Genomic DNA, 17,184 nt, shown 5'->3' with positions numbered 1-17,184 from the left:
CGGGGCCGAGGGATGGTCCCCAGAGGGGTGGAGTGACGGCGCCAGGTGGCAGCCGGTGGGATGGGCGCTGCTGAGCCCGGGGAGCCTGTCTCGACGCTTCCCAGCCGGCGGGGCTCGGGCAAGGAGCGAAGCTAGAGCAGAGGCCGAAGCGCCGGCGGCCCGTGTGGTCGCGCAGGGAGTGGCCGGGGTGGGAAGTCCGAGCAGGAGCTGGGAGGCTGGATGCAGCTGGTGTCCATCCCTTCAGCCGTGCCTCCACGCCTCCGTTCGTTCACTCAACACGCACCCGCTGGGCGCCAGCGTCCTGCTGTGAGCTGGGCCAAAACATCCTCCACGACCAGGGAGGATGCGCATCCTCTCTGCCTTCAAGGGAGGGGGAATCTCCACGAGGTCTGCAGGGGCCGCCAACAGCCGGGTGCAGAGTGCGGCAGGGCGTCCTGGGGCCCTGCTGGGAGGGGGGGCCCACTAGGGAGGGCTGGGCCCTGGGGACCAGCTGCAGGGCCGGCTGGGCTGCAAGGCTGCTTCCCCCAAGCGCCCAGGTCCTTTGTCACTCCCCTGTGCTCAGCTCACCTGCAATGACCACCGCCCCCCCCCCCAGGCCCTGGTTGGGCATTGGACACACCCGCAGGCCCCAGAGGGAGGGGATAACAGAAGAGGGGCTGGGGGAGAGCATGAGAATGGTGGCACAGAGGAGAGAGAGGCCAGAAGTGCGGAGAGGACAGGAGAGTCGGGGTGAGTCTTGAGAGGTACAGGCAGGGACCCCAAGGAGTGAAGGTCGACCCTTGAGAAATGCCTGGTGTGGTGCCCAGGGCAAAGGGTGAACGCCAGCTTGCAGGTGAGGCTGGATGGAGAAGCCTGGGCTGCCGCTCGGTCGTGAGGGCAGTGGGGGCCACGGGAGGTGCTTGAGCAGGGGAGAGATGTGGTCAGATCCGACAGACGCCGTGAAAGCACGATGTACGGGGTTGTAGAATAATCCATCTTTCAGGCTGGACCCATGTTTATTGAATAAATGCCCTAATATTGGGTGTGAATTACGGTGGTTTCCAGGTTTCCAGTTAGTGGTAGTTCTGCGTGGAGCATCGCTTTCCATTCATCACTGTTGCGTTTTGACTCAGGAGGACAGATTTTTCTAGAAATAAGTGAGGATTCCTGACGGTGGTCACCTGCTGGCTGGTGAGCCTGCGTCAGCGTCGCACCCCTCCAGTGGCTGACGTGCCGTAGGGCTTCCCCTGCCTCTCTGCCCGCCACGCCTCGATCCTCCCCCCAAGCCTCTTCTCCGTCACTAGGACCTGACACAGCCTCCTGGGTGACTTTCAGGAACCCCCAGCTCCGATCTCCCTCGTGTGCCAGGGACCCTGCCCTCTGTCCGCAGCCCAGCCTCCTTCTGAGCACTGATGGGGTGCCAGCTGGCCTTGGGACACTCCCTGATCCCGCCCCCCAACTTCAGAGGCACCCCTCCCCTGGCTGCTCAGGCCAGAGCCTGGTGGGAGTCATTCCTTCCTGTCCAGCCTCCTAAACCTCCATCCACTCCAGCACACCCCAGGTAGTCCTTCCTCACCTGCCCCCTCCCTGCCCTATTCCAGCTGCCAACACAGGCGCGCATGTGACAGAACCCTCCCCTGCTTTAAGGCCCACCATGGCTCTCCAGTGCCCACAGGAGCAAACCTGCGCTCCCGTCAAGCCCCTGCCCAGCTGTGTGCACACACCCCTCCTATGTCCATCCTCCATGCTGGGGGACGCAGTCTGACCTAGACTCAGGGGTGGCTGTGAAGATGTTGAGGGCCCTGGGGCCCAAGTGAGGAACAAGCTAAAGAGGCAAGGGCTCAAACACGGCCAATTCTGCAGACCCTGTCCTGACGCTGCCCCGCTCCTCCCCCGCTCCAGACTCACGCAGCCATGGCACGCTCCGCCCACAGCCCATACCTCCTCCCTGCCCCCGGCGCTCGCCTCTGGCCTTCCCAGGGCCCCAAAGCTCTTCACATGTCACCCCTGAGCCTGAGCCAGACCCTGTGTCCCCAGCTGTGGCAGGGGAAGCCCTCACCAAGGGTCCGCAGAATGGGGCCCTCAACCAAGGCCAAGGCCCGTGGCTGGGACTCACATCCCAGAGAGGTCAGGTGACTGGCTTGGTGTCATGCAGCCAGCCCAGGGTCCAGGTGGCTGAGCAGAGGGGAGATCCCCTGGCCTGCCCCCTCCAGGCTCAGGGAGGAGCTGACTCCAGATCTCCTGCAGGGTCCAGGCCCAGCCCCACGCCCAACGTGCACACACACACAGGAAGCAGCTCTGCTGAGCCAGATGGCAGACGGGCATGCTCCAGCACGCCCTGGCATTCCTGGCCAGATGGTCTGGGAAGAACCAGTCAGGCCTGGTCACACCACAATGTCTCTCTCAGGAACTCAGACCATGGAGAGCTGAGCAGAAAACACCAACATGGCCCACTGACCTGTGACCAACTGTGTGGGGCAGAGGGGCCAGGACGTCCTGTCCCAGGAGCCACAAAGCCCAGCATGGGATGGGCAGCCTTGGGGAAGGCCAGGTCCCAGCACCATGGATTAGGAGACTAGAGCTCAGCCCATGGATGCACGTGTTGGGGGCCAGGGCAGCTCCATCCAGCCGTGGGCCAGCTGGGATCAAAGGCAGACCCAGAGGGGCCACAATGCCTACAGAGCAGAGACCCACCCCACTGCTCAGAGCCTCCTGCAGGTCTCCAAACCCACAGAAATTTGGGCACCAGAACCAGCAAGTGTCGCCAAGGTGACAACAGCCTGAGGGCAGCAGTATCACCCGCACAGACTGGCCCCAACCCACAAGCATGGCAGAAAAGTGTCACCTATTCCAGTTTTCTGTTAAAGCTTGGAAAGATATTTCAGGGCTTTTTCCCCCATAAAGGACTTGTGGATTTCAAGATTAACTCCTGAATATTTTACAATTTTTGTTCTTGTTTTGTTTTGTTTTGTTTTTGCGGTACACGGGCCTCTCACTGTTGTGGCCTCTCCTGTTGCGGAGCACAGGCTCCGGACGCGCAGGCTCAGCGGCCATGACTCACGGGCCCAGCCGCTCCGCGGCATGTGGGATCTTCCCAGGCCGGGGCACGAACCCGTGTCCCCTGCCTCGGCAGGTGGACTCTCAACCACTGTGCCACCAGGGAAGCCCCAGTTTTTGTTCTTTTTGAAAATAACACCTTTCCTGTTATATATGTATTTTTCAGTGACTTAAAGGAATACCACTGACTTTTGTATTGGGCAGCTCTGTTAAACTCTTATTAGTACTAATAGTTAATCTGTTGACTATTTTGGCATTTCAGTGTAAGTTAAAATGTTATTTGAAAAGACGTGATGATACAATTTTATCTCCCTTCATCTAGTTTCCAAACTACTGATTTCTTTTTCTTGTCTTATTACATTGGCCAGGACTTTCAGAATAATATTGAACAGTAAGTGTGAGAATGAACATTCTTACATTATTACCAACCCCAAAGAGAATGCATGCAAAGTGTCTCTGTTAAGCTTGCCACAGATTTGAGGGAAATAGTCCTTATTAGTTAGGAAAAATCCCTCTAGCTTCTATTTCCTAAGTTTTTGTTTGTTTGTTTGTTTTAAATCATGGGTATGTGTTAAACTTCATCAAATGCTTATTCTGCATCAGTGTAATGATTATATTTCTTTTCTTCTTTAACCTGGTGAATTGCCGTGTTAAAATTTTTGATATGAACTATCCTTATATTACTGAGAGAAACTTTATGTGACTTTAAATATGGTTAGATTTTAGTTAGCTAATACTTTAAGATTTTAAAACTTCACGATCATAAATAAAACTGGTTTAGAATTTACTTACCATGTGCTTTTTTTTTTTTTTTTTTAAATCTCTATAGTAGCTTCATAAAATGGGCTGGACCATTTTCCCTCCATTTCTCTTTTTCTGGAACGACTTATACATCACATGGGTTATCTGTTCCCTGAGGGTTTGGTAGATATAACCTGTAATAACTGCTGGGTTAGGAGCTTTGGGGAGTGTGTGTGCATGTGCACTCTGGGAGAGAGGTTTGGTTACTATTTTAATTTTTTAAACAATTATTAAGCTCTTGTGGTTTTCCCATCCTTCTTGTTTGGATTTCAGTATTTTCAATTTTCTGTGCATCTATGCATTTTGCCTAGGTTTTCAAACTTACTGGTGTATACTTAAAAAAAAAAACACCTCCCGTGTTTAGAATAATGATCATAGGCAAGAGTTATTTACCCCCTTTGTCCTATATTTTGTTTTACCGCTTTTTTTCCCTTAATCACTCTTTTTTTCTAAATATTTAGTTATTCATTTGGCTGTGCTGGGTCTTAGTTGCGGCATGCAGGATCTTCGTTGCAGCATGGGAACTCTTAGTTGCAGCATGTGGGATCCAGTTCCCTGACCAGGGATGGAACCTGGGCCCGCTACATTGGGAGCGTGGAATCTTAGCCACTGGACCACCGAGGAAGTCCCTCCCTTAATCACTCTTGAAATAAACTATTTAGATTTTGTCATCATTTCTACTCTTCATTCTTGTTCCCTCTTGGTTTATGCTTTTATTATTTCCTTCCTTCTTCTTAATTTCTTTGGATTTATTCTGTGCTATTTTTATAGATCCTTGACTTTTTTATTTTCAGATAAACATATTCAAAGGTATACAACTGTCTCTAATACTGTTTTAAGCGTGTCCCACAAATGTTAACTTGTAAAGGTTCCATTATTGTTAAATTCTAAGTATTTTGTAATTTACCTTATGAATTCCTCTTTAATCCAAATGTTATTTTAAAACATAACATAACATGTTATGGGAGGAGAAGGGAATGGGGGGGGAGGGGGAGGGAGAGAAGGCCCACCACGCCGAGGTGGACAGCACAGGAGGACGGACCTTGCTGGGCGTCCTCGCTCCCCTCCTTTTCCAGATCACAGGGCACTTGGCTTTGAACTGCTGCTGTGAGGGACTCCGCTCTCCCTCCCGCGTGCCATGCCCCTAGAGGCTGACTGGTCCTGGGACCTGGGAAGTTCTGCCCTGAGAAAATTGTTGCCGTGTGGCTGCACTGAAATAATCAGGTTGAACAGCATGAAATCATTGTTATGTGTCTGATTTCACCTGAAAAAGGCAATTTCACAGGGTTCAGTCTAATGGGGAAAAGGCCGCGTGGCGTGGAGTGCGCACGGGATGGAGCTCGGCAGGGCAAGGATGGATGTGCCACCCACGGCGGGTGAAGACACGGGGGTGGGGGCGGGGGGGCTGCCCCTCAGGCTCTCACTGCAGCCCCCTGCCATCGGCGATCACACCGCTCCAGTGCTCGGGTTTAGAGACCCATTTAAAAATGGGGCTTCAGGGCCTTCCCTGGTGGCGCAGTGGTTGAGAATCCGCCTGTCGATGCAGGGGACACGGGTTCAAGCCCTGGTCCGGGAAGATCCCACATGCCGCGGAGCAACTAAGCCCGTGTGCCACAACTACTGAGCCCGCGTGTCACAACTACTGAAACCTGCACACCGAGAGCTCGTGCTCCACAACAAGAGGAGCCACCGCAATGAGAAGCCCACGCACCGCAGTGAAGAGTAGCCCCCACTCACTGCAACTAGAGAAAGCCTGCACTCAGCAACACAGACCCAAAGGAGCCAAAAATAAATAAATAAATATAAAGAAATTCACCGAGACCTAAATCAATGGAAAGGTACACTACAGGGATGGGTGAGAAGACCCAATTTTGTTAAGACGCGGAATCTCTCCAAATTCAACACAGCTCCAGTCAAAATCCCAGCAGGAGTGGTAGGGCCATTCCTTAAATCAGTCAGACAGTTTCTTAAAAAGCTAAACATACACTTACCCTACAACCCGGCACCCGCACTCTTGGGCATGTATCCCAGAGAAGCAAAAGCCACCATTCACACCAGCGCCTGAACACTAACGTCTATGGAGCTTCCTGTGTAACAGCCCAGACTGGAAACAGCCCAAATGCCCTTCAGCAGGTAAACAGCTGGACAAATCTTGGGGCGTCCATGCACTGGAGCAGAGCTCAACGACACATGGGAGCAGACTGTCCACCAACAGCTCGATGGATACAGAGGAGATGATGCTGCGGGGAGAAAGCTCGTCTCAAGCGTTGCAGGTTGTGTAGTTCAACTCACACAACATCCCTGAAACGACAAAATTGCATTGGTGGAGAGCAGATTAGCGGCTGTCAGGGGTGGGGACGGAGGGGGACTGGGAAAGGGCAGCAGGGCGGGTGTCTTTGTGGTGGTGGCGATCCTGGTTGTATCTAACTTGCGGCAGTGGTTGCAGGAATCTACTTTTATGATAAAGTATCAAGGAGCGATACACAGAGCCACACACAAAAAGAAGCGTCTGCAGAAACTGGCAATGTCTGAGGAAGGTCTGTGAGCGGGTTCGTCATATCGTGTGGGTCAGCGTGCTGCCTTTGGTAACACCACAATTATGGAAGATGCTGCCAGAGGGGGATGCAGGGTGATGGGTATGCAGGACCCCTCTGTACTATTTTTTGCTATGTCTTGTGATTTTATAATTACTTCAAAGTAAAAAGTTAAAAAACAAAACAGAATCTCCGCAGGTTTTTTTGGGGGGAGGGGTAGAAATTGACCAAGTGATTCTAAAATTCAGATAGAAATGCAAAGGTCCTAGAATGGCCTAAAGAACTATGAAAAAGAAGAACAGAGTTGGAGGAAATTCCCTGGTGGTCCAGTGGTTAGGACTCAGCGTTTTCGCTGCTCGGGCCCAGGTTCGATTCTTGGTGGGGGAACTAAGATGCTGTGAGCTTCGCAGCACAGCGAAAAAAGGAAAAAGAAAAACAGAGTTGGGGAAGTAACCCTACCTGATTTCAAGACCTGTCATAAAGCTATAGGAATCCCCAAACTGGAAACAAACCAAATGTCCACAGCGGGTATGAATGGATTGACCAATGGTGGTATATCCGTACAACAGAAAACTACACAGTAATACAAAGGAGTACGCTACTGACTCGTACGACAGGGACTGACCTCAGAATAATTAAGCTGAGGGAAAGAAACCAAGTCAAAAAAGAGTACATCCTGTATGATTCCGTTTGCACGAAATTCCAGGCAATGCAAGCTATCCATCATGAAAGAAAGCTGATGAGAGGTTGCCTGGGGCTGGGGGGGTCACAGGAGGCACAGGGCCACTCTGAGGGTCATGGCTGAGTTCACTCTGATGAGAGGTTGCCTGGAGCTGGGGGGGGGCACAGGGGGCACAGGGCCACTCTGAGGGTCATGGCCGAGTTCACTCTGATGAGAGGTTGCCTGGGGCTGGGGGGGGGCACAGGGGGCACAGGGCCGCTCTGAGGGTGATGGCCGAGTTCACTCTCTATTGTTGCCATGACGTTGCAGGTGTCCACTCACGTGAGAACTTATCAAGTGTGTACTTTAGGCCTGTGCCGTTTATTGTGTGTCAAGTACACTTCAATAAAGCTATTTTTTAAAGTAAGGAATGTGTGATGGTAACTGTGAATTTTTCCTCACAGTTGAGCACATACTCTGTTCCTTGGGAGAAGCCACGGTTCCTACAGCAGGAGTGTGCAGGTAGAAAGCATCTGGGGCGTTCATGTCCCTGGAACCTAAGGTCACTGTCGTCCAGTTTGGGGAATGCCTGTGAGGTCATATTATATGCACATAACGCACATAGATAGATATGCATGTGTGACACAGATAGTCATGATTTTTTTTTTTAATTATTTACTTATTTATTTAATTTTAGGCTGTGTCGGGTCTTAGCTGCGGCATGCGGGATCTTTCATTGCGGCGTGCGGGCTTCCTCTCTAGCTGTGGCGCTTGGGCTCCAGAGCACGTGGGCTCTGTAGTCTGCGGCACGTGGGCTCTCTAGTTGAGGCGCGGGCTTAGTTTGCCCAGAGGCACGGGGTATCTTAGTTCCCCGACCAGGGATCAAACCCATGTCCCCTGCATTCTTAACCACTGGACCACCAGGGAAGTCCCGTCATGATTTCTTTTAAAAGAACACACATAGATCATCTCAATATCACTAATCATTAAATAAATGCAAATCAAAACCACACTGGGACACCACATCACACCCATTAGGATGACTACTATAAAAAAAAAAAGACAGAAAATATTGAGTGTTGGCAAGGGTGTGGAGAAATTGGAACCCTTGTGCACTGTGGATGGGAATGTAAACTGGTGCAGTCACGGTGGAGAACAGTATGATGGTTCCTCGAAAAAATCAAAACTAGAACTACCATATGATCCAGCAATCCCGGTGTGGGTGTGTACCCAGACACACTGAACGCAGGATCTCAAGCGGGACCTGCGTTCCCATGTGGATAGCAGCGTTATCACAGCAGCCAAGAGCTAGAAGCAATCTGAGGTCTACGGACAGAGGAAAGGATGAACAAGGTGTGGCCCATTCAGACAACAGAATATCGTTCAGCCTCACAGAGGAAGGAAGTTCTGACACGGGCTACAGCATGGATGAACTTTGAGGACATCGTGCTGAGCGAAATAAACCAGTCACAAAAGACAAATCCTGCATGATTCCGCTTGCATGCGGTACCCAAAGCAGTCAGATTCCTAGAATTTGAAGCCAGGGGCTCTAGGGAGGAGAAAATGCAGAGGTGCTGTTTACTGGGGATCAAGTTTCAGGTTTGCAAGATGGAAAAGCTCTGGAGAGCTGCTGCACGACATTGTGAATATACTTAACATTACTGAAGCAAACCCAAAATGGTTAGTATGGAAGCTTTACATTGTGCTTTTTGCCACAATTGAAACAAATTTTAAGTAAATCGTGACGGTTCCCCAACAGTGCGAATGTGCTTGATGCCGCGGAACGGCTGTAAAGGCTAAGGCGGCGCGGTTTATGCCTATTTTACCACAACTTCTTAAAATGGAATCAAAGAAAGAACACAGAATAGATACCATGACTCCTTTTCTGGATCTTTCCTTTCCAGCTCAACCATCCAGTGGGGCAAACTTCCCAAGGCCGCGGATAGCGCTTCAGCGCGCTCTTCGTAAACCTCGCCACGGCCCACACCGCGTAGGCTGTCGCGGCTCAGGTGGCCTCCCCGACGGACGGCATGGCTTGGGGTCTGGCTCTTGGTGACTACTGGCCACGCGCTCTAAACAGCCCAGACCTAGGACCCTAATGCTTGGTGCTCTCGGGCTGCACCAAAGGCTGCAAGCGCTGGACGCTCGTCCAAGCGCCGGGTGCTTCCCCGACGGCTGCAGCTCTTCCCCCTTCTCGGCCACAGCCGTCGGCTCCTGCCACCCCCAGCTTCCCTCCAGCAGCCGGTGCTCGATCCTGATGAGGTCAAGGTGCTATTTCACGCTGAGCTTAAGTCGCATTTCTCAGATGGTTATGAAAGTGAAACCGCTTTTCTATGTTGGTTTCCTAACACAACAAATCACCACAAACTTTCACAACTTAAAACAAGACGAATTGAGGATCGCGCAGTCCTGGAGGCCAGAATTCCAACCTGGGTCTCGCTGGGCTAGGATTAGGGTGTCAGCAGGGCTTTGTTCCTCCCGGAGCCTCCAGGGGAGAATCTGTTCCTCACCTTCGCCAGCTTCTGGAGGCGCTGAGTTTCCTCAGCTCGTGCCCCCTCCTCTGTCTTCGGCAGCTCTCAGTGGACGTGTCTCTGCCCTTTCCCGGGGTATCATCTCCCCAGCCTCACTCTCTCCCCAGCCACCAAGGTTTTCTAAGGACTCATGAGAAGGCCTCGGCCCCTCCCGCATCTCCCAGGACCATCTCCCCGTCTCAGATCCCCACTTAGTCGCATCCACAAAGCCCCTTTGCTCAGGTACGGTCCCATCTTCACAGGTTCCAGGGACCAGGACACGGAACTGCCCACCACACTATTTCCTTTGTTGCCGTTTGATTTTCTCTTCCAAGAAGTCTTTCCTCGCATTCCTCACCTGGTTTTCTATTGGGCATATTTGCCTTCCTGCTCGTCTGTAGACGCTCTTTGAATGGAATAGCCGTCACCGCTCTGTCAGCCTTATATTTAAGTCCTTATGAATTTTGTTGTATGGACGGTGGAGCCACGTGTGCGAGCTCCACTTACTAAACGACCCATCCGTCAAATCCCACTTGGTCACGTGGGTTCTCTTTACATCAGCGTCTAATTTTATTTTATTTTATTTTATTATTTATTTATTTTTTTGCGGTACGCGGGCCTCTTACTGTTGTGGCGTCTCTCCCGTTGTGGAGCACAGGCTCCGGACGCGCAGGCTCAGCGGCCGTGGCTCACGGGCCCAGCCGCTCCGCGGCATGTGGGATCTTCCCGGACCGGGGCACGAACCCGCGTCCCCTGCATCGGCAGGCGGACTCTCAGCCACTGCGCCACCAGGGAAGCCCCTCCGCGTCTAATTTTAGACTCTCTTCCGCTGAGGAGTCGATGTGAGTGCCTGGGAGCCCGATGAGCACACACAAGTGGGGTCTTGGTTCCTAACCAAGTTGAACGCCGGCCCCTCCGAGGGGGCACTGCTGGGTTTGCTGGGCCGGGAGCCGGAAGGGCAGGACTCACCGCATCTCTCCTCCTGTGCTCTGCCCCCCCCCCCCCCCGGCTCCTCTTCTTCCTGCTCTGCATCCCGAGGGTTTGATGCCCCTGCTGTTCACTCCTTATCTCCCTGTTCACAGGAAGTTCTGTTCTCCCATCCCTCTCATCCCCCTGTGAGTGGAGACTTACCTGCTTTTCTGTTCAAACATGACTCTCCTGCTGTTAGCAGCTGGGCAGCCAAACACCTGTGCCCTGACCTGCTTACCGCCACCCCACACAGCGAGGATGAGCCTGTGGGATCACACTCCCCCCACCCCTCCATGGGATGAGAGGTGGACACGCCCACCACCCCTCTCCTCCCCATGAGGTCCTCACCCTGACTCTGGCCGAGCTTCCCTTCATGACATCTTCCCCCTACTCACCATGTGGTTGCCAGCAGCGCGGCCACTCCCGCGGGGCCCTGTCCCCTCTCCAGCTGCTCAGCTGCTCCCACCTGTGTCCCACCACCGAGGGCAGCGGCCAGGCTGCAGGGTCCCTCGTGCACTCTACACTCGTCAAGCCCCCCACACCCTCTCATATCCCCACCTCGGGCGTCCACACCGAGGATTCCGGCAGCTGGGCAGGTTCCCAGCCAGGGCGAGGGGCGGGCTCCCTCCTCCAGGCGCCCCCATGTCTCCTCACAAGACCCCGGGGTCGACCCCCCACCCCTCTCCCCGAGGGATGGGGAGGAGAAAAGCCACCTGCCCCCAGGACTCCCTGCAAGGCAGGCAGGTGTCTCTCCAGCACCGCCCCCCCCCACCCCCCAGGCCTGCAGCCTGCACCTCGGCCTCGGGAGGGAGGCGCCCTCCAGCCTGGTGCTCCAGGTGGGGCCTGGGAGCCCACTGCTCTGACTCGGGGCCCAGATGGCTGGGGAGCCCTGCCCCATGCCCGGGCAGCCTCTCCTCCTTCCCTCTATCGGGTGACAGGTGTGGGAGGGAGACAGCCGTCCAGCGTCCTCCGCATCTGCTCGTCCGGGGCTGGCCTGGCTCTCTGTTCTGGACACTTCCCTCCTCTGTGTGGGTCGCGAGGCACTCTCGGGGCTCCCGGACCCCAGGTCTCCCCCGCGCCGGCTGCAGTGGGGTCCCCGCGCTGTTCCCCCTCCCTCGGAAGCCTGCAGGGGTCTGGGCGCCCAGGGTGGCGCTGGACGTCTGGTGCCCCGTGTGTGTGTCAGGTCGGGTCAGGGGGGCGGCCGGTGGCGCTTTTAAACATGTTCCGGGTCCTCCTCCCTCGGGTGTGGGCAGGACACCCAGGTGGAGCTGGTGCAGCGACGGCACTGGCAGGTCAGTCAGCCAAGCCTCGCAGCTCCTGTCCTGCGGGTCCCGGCCCCTGGCGCCCCTGTGAGAAGGCTGTGGGGGCCGCCGGGTGAGGCGCTCAGGCCCCACCAGGAGCCACGTGAGGGAGCTTGGAGGCAGAGCCCCTGGTTCCAGCCAAGCCTTCAGAGGACACGGCCCTGGCCGACACTTTGGCCATGACCTCAGGAGACCCCGGGCCAGAACTGTCCCGTGAAGCCTTTCCCAGACCCCTGATCCACAGAAACTGTGAGATGATAAGTTTGTCATTTGAAGCCACTGCATTTGGGGTAACTTCTCACGCAACAGCAGATAACCAATCCTAGCACAGACAGACCCTGGAGACGGTGCAGTTCAGGTCCAGACAACCCTGATCAAGCAAATATTGCAAGAAAGTGAGTCACATGAATTCTTTTGGTTTCCAAGTGCACATAGAAGTTATGTTTACACTATCCTGTAGTCTATTAAGTGTGCAATAGCATGACGTCTAAAAAAATGTGTACAGATCTTCATTTTAAAATAATGCTGTTGGATGTACTGAGCCTGCGCTCTAGAGCCCACAAGCCACAACTACCGAGCCCACGTGCCGCAACTACTGAAGCCCGCGTGCCTAGAGCCCGAGCTCCGCAACAAGAGAAGCCACTGCAAGGAGAAGCCTGCGCACCGCAAGGAAAGAGTAGCCCCCGCTCTTCGCAACTAGAGAAAGCTCTCACGTAGCAATGAGACCCAACACAGCCAAAAATAAATTAATTAACTTAAAAAAATAATAAAATAATGCTGTTGGATGAGTGGCGCTGATGGCCTTGCTCGACACAGGCGTGCCACAAACCTTCAATTTGCAAAAACGCAGTGTCTGCGAAGTGCAGTGAGGCGAGGGTGCCTGCATGGACAGGAAGTCCAGGGCCCTGTGCATGTCGGGCTGGGAGAGGAGGCGCAGCTGGAAGCAGCAGCCCCCAGTCTCGGGGCTTAACACACACGTGGGCTTCTTGCTCCCACTGAGGCCGGCTGCGGGCGGGCTCGGCGCCCAGGTCTCAACTGGTGGCGGGTCCCAGTCACCACGGGCCTTGGGGGGGCGCGTTGGAGGGCAGAGAACCAGGGCGACAGGTCACTCATGCATGTCACCTGCCTGGGGAGGGGAAGTACTGGAAACGCCGGGGGCGGCAGTGCTGCCTGCTGCACAGTCCGACTGACTCTTGTCCTTTCGTGGGTTGGGCTCATCTCCCTGGATCCACGCGAGCCTCCTTCGCTTCCCAGAGAACTTCCCTGGCGCCTGCTGGGGCACGGCCTGGGGCAAGGGCCCTTCCCTTGGAGCCAGGGCTCTCACGCTGTGTCTGCTTCTCCCGTCTGCTCCTTTCTCTCTTCCTGGAGCTCCTGTTACTCACGTCACCTCCCCTGAATCTCTACCCAAGAATTTCATCTTTTCCCTTGTGATCTTCAAGGCGCTACTTTGCGTCTCAGCACTGACCACCTGTTCTTTCAATTCTGCTGTTGAATCTCTCACTGGGACCTCATGTTTTAGCTGCAGAGCCATTTCGAGCCATCCTTTGATCTCCTGCAATGCTTTCTCTCTCTCTCTCTCTCTCTCTCTCTCTCTCTCTCTCTCTCTCTCTCTCTCTCTGTCTCTGTCTCTGGCTTTGATAATTAGCTCTGTGGCCAGCTTCTCCTGCAGCCGTTGTCTCATGGGGCAGGTGCTGGGGGTCCTGACAGGGCCTCCCTCTAGATACCGAGCCCCCCTGAGGGTTATTTTTGTGGCTGGTTCTGGGGGCCTGGGGGGCCCGTGGGAGTGGACGGCGCAGCAGCTCTACCCACAGGTGGAGGGGAGGGTGCAACAGCCCCCAGCGCGTGGGGACCTGGGAGGATGCAGGGAGGGCTGGGATGTGAGGTGTGGCCGCCACAGGGCCTCTCGGAGGTTTTCTCCCAGGTGCAGGTGCAGGGGCGGGGGCGGGGGCGGCCTAAGCGTGCAGAGGACGGCGTTCGGGAGCTCGGGGTGGGGAGGCTGTCTCTGCAGGACCCCCACGTGGCGCACCTCTGCCTGATGAGCGGTCTTTCCCACCTGAGCAGACACCCGCCCCCACGGCCCCGACTCAGAGCCCGTTCCTGACCTCCCACCTGCGCAGACACCCGCCCCCACGGCCCCGACTCAGAGCCCGTTCCTGACCTTCTCTGAGCATGGCCAGCGCCGTCCTTGACACAGCTCTCGCGCTCAGGCACCGCCCAGCTGCCACCCTGGCCTCATTGCTGGCCCTGAGCCTGGCCGGATGGCAGCAGGGTTCCAACGAGCCCTCCGTGGCCCCATGGCGGGCTTCCAGAACCTGCCGGGGCCAGGGAGGCCACAGACTGCTGCAGCCAGGCCCTTCCTCTCAGGCCTCAGTTTCCCTTTTGTATAGTGGTCTCCACGCCCCTGGCACCCAGACGCTGGCAGCTGGAGACCCCCACAGGTCCCTGACGACCCAGCGCCTTGGAAGATCTGGGTCTGGGGTCTGATGAGGGAGGGGCAGGCCGGGCTGGGTCCCAGGATAGCTGGAGCTGGGCCACCACGAGGCCAACACCAGCCCGGCCCGCAGGGGTTAATGGGCCCAGCCGCCCTGGGGACGAGTGGGGAATCTCCTCCCCGCTCCCCAGGGCCCATTTTCTTCGGAGACCCAGCAGTCAGTGCCGTCACCAAGCAGAGCCGGCTGGCGCAGTCCCTGGGGCTGAGCACTGAGGAAGCAGCGGGCAGCCCCGGGGTGGCGGGTACGAGAGGCCCCGATCCTGGCCTCGGAGCTGCTCCACGCCTGCAGTGGAGGCTGGGTCGTGACACGGCCCTCGGTCCGGGCCCGGCAGTGATGGGGCACTGCTCCCTGCTCTGACCACGTGCGGATGAGGGGGTGGGAGAGGCTGATCCGATGCCAGCCTGAAGGAGTCAGTGTCGCCACGGGTGGGTGCACCGGTGCCGCTCCGCCCGTGCCGTGGAACGTGCCGTGATGACCACTGTGCACTGGCCTCTCTTTACCCGGTGGGCAGGCCGAGGCTCCCTGGCCTGGGTCCCCTGCCCGTGGAGAGAGTGCCCGCTGCCCAGGGCAGCTCCCAGCACAGTCTCCAGCACCTCTCCCAGCACAGCCTGGCCCGGCTCCCACCTGAGGCCTCGGACTCCGCCTGGACCCACCCCATCCCCAGGCCAGCGCCTCAGCGCGCGGCTGAAGCCCACCTCCCTCTCTCCCGATGGCTGCCCTGACGCCCCCAGCATCCTCTCTCCACTGGACAGCACTGGGGTCATAGATGCAAATGAGGGGGACATGAGACCCTGCCGGGCCCACTCAGCCTCCCCAGACCCCAGCTGGGAGCAAACCAAAGGTCCTGGCCGGGCTGTCCTCTCAGGGAGCCCCGGGCACCCGAGGCCCACACCCCCGAGCCTCGCGCTGCCCCAAAGCCCACTGCCCACCAGGGTCCAGACCCTACTGTGGTGACACGAGCCTCAAGGACAGCGAAGAGGCCCCCGCAGCCCCTCCCGTCTGGTTTCCCCAGACCCTTCGACCAGGAAGGGGAAGAGGCGGGGCCGCTGGGAGGAGGCCCTCAGGTGCTCAGAGCAAGGCGGCTCCTGGACTTCACGTCCACTCCCAGCGGCCACAGCTCGACGCTACTGCATCACACAGGCCAACGGAGGAGCCTCAGTCTGGGGGCCAGCTGTCCCTCGGCCACAGCTTCTTGCTCTGCCGGGGGGGTCGCAGGAGGCCAGCACCAGCCTCGGGGAGATGCTGGGCAGCCCCGGGGACGGCACAGGCGCCCGCGAGCGTGCTCTCCTTTGAACTTCCTAATTAGGCGGCTGTCCCTCTGGGGGCCAACTGCCCACCTACCCACCCAGGAGGGGACAAGGTGCTGGCAGGGGTGGGACAGAGGCGCCTGACCCTTGCCGTAGGGGCCGGCCTCTGTAGCCAGCCTAAGAGAGGGCAGAGGCTGGCAGGGCGAGCAGCGCCCTGGGGGCTGAGGGGCTGCGATCCCACCCACCCTTCGTGGCCTCACCAAGAGCGGGGAGGGCGCCGTGCTGAAAGTGGGAACGAGCCCCACCAGCCCGGGCCACACCAGCAGGAGAGGGCGGAGGATGGGACGTGCCCGTGTGGCCGGCAGTGTGAGCTGGGCCTGGGGAGGCACGTGGACGGCCCTGTCCCCACCCCTGCCGGGCACCGGGTCACCCAGGCCAGGCCTGAGCTGGGCTTAGGATGCTGGCGGCAGGCTGGGAGGGAGGGCCGGGCTGCACAGGAAGGGGCACACGTGGGCGTGGCGTGCACAGTGGCCTGCGACAGCCAGCCTCCCCCCGAGCAGGAAGTGTCCGGTGAGCCCCCCAGGCCCAGGCCAGACCCACCCCCTCGAGGTCACGGGGGCTTGCCCAGAATGTGGGGGACCGACTGGCATCGCCTGCGGCACACGTCCTGAAGAAGGGACTCAAGCGGCCCAGCCGCTGCTGCCTCTGCCACCTCTCTGCTCGCGCCACACCCGCCAGGCTCCGCTCACCTCGGGACACCCCACGGGCCCCCCAGCCACACCAGCCGCTTGCATCTTCCCACCTTCGGCCTCCGGGCTGCCTCGGGGCCACTTGCTTCTGATCTTTTTCACTAATTCTTCAGCAGCATCTCAAGGTGACTGTTGAGTTTTCAGTTTAGCGGATGACGCTTCGTCACCTCTAGAAATTCCACGCGTTTGTTTTTCGAATCCACTTGGTTATTTTCCAGCTCCCATCCGGCCTGTTGGCATTGCTCAGCTGTCCTGTTTGAGCGCGGCCAGCAAACGCTTTTTTTTTTTAGCATTTATTTGGCCGCGCCAGGTCTTGGTTGGGGCACACGGGATCTTCGTTGCTGTGTGCAGGGTCTTTAATTGCAGCATGAGGGACCTAGTTCTCAGACCAGGGATCGAACCCGGGCCCCCTGCATTGGGAGCGTGGCGTCCTAGCCACTGGACACCAGGGTAGCCCCAGCAAACACATTTCATACTCTGGTCCGAGCCTCCGATGGGCACCTGGACCTGGCAGCGTTCTGCCGGCTGTTGCTCCTGGTGCCGGGGTTCCCTTCGTGCTGGGTCTGGACTGTGGTCTGTTCACTGACTTCGGAAAACCACGAGGCGTAGACAGTTCCAGGACAAAGGGCATTGGCGTTTGTTTCCCCCAGGCACCTGGGGGCCCAAGTTAGGTAAACATGGCTTAAAAGGAAACCGGAAGCTCAGGATCTTTCTGGCTGAGCTCCACACGTGCTCGAGGCTGGCGTAAACCGTGACCTGGTTAGCGACCACCTGGTCTTCTCGGCGACCTGTGCACAAACTTACAGGTGCCAGGGCCTTCAGCGGCCGCCCCGCGGCCACCACGCTGAGTCCCAACGTGCCCAACCCGCAGGAGCCAAGAGGCA

This window comes from Tursiops truncatus, chromosome 2, assembly GCF_011762595.2.
Source record: "Tursiops truncatus isolate mTurTru1 chromosome 2, mTurTru1.mat.Y, whole genome shotgun sequence".
Lineage (NCBI taxonomy): Eukaryota > Metazoa > Chordata > Mammalia > Artiodactyla > Delphinidae > Tursiops > Tursiops truncatus.
Note: the sequence above shows the minus strand (reverse complement) of the source record.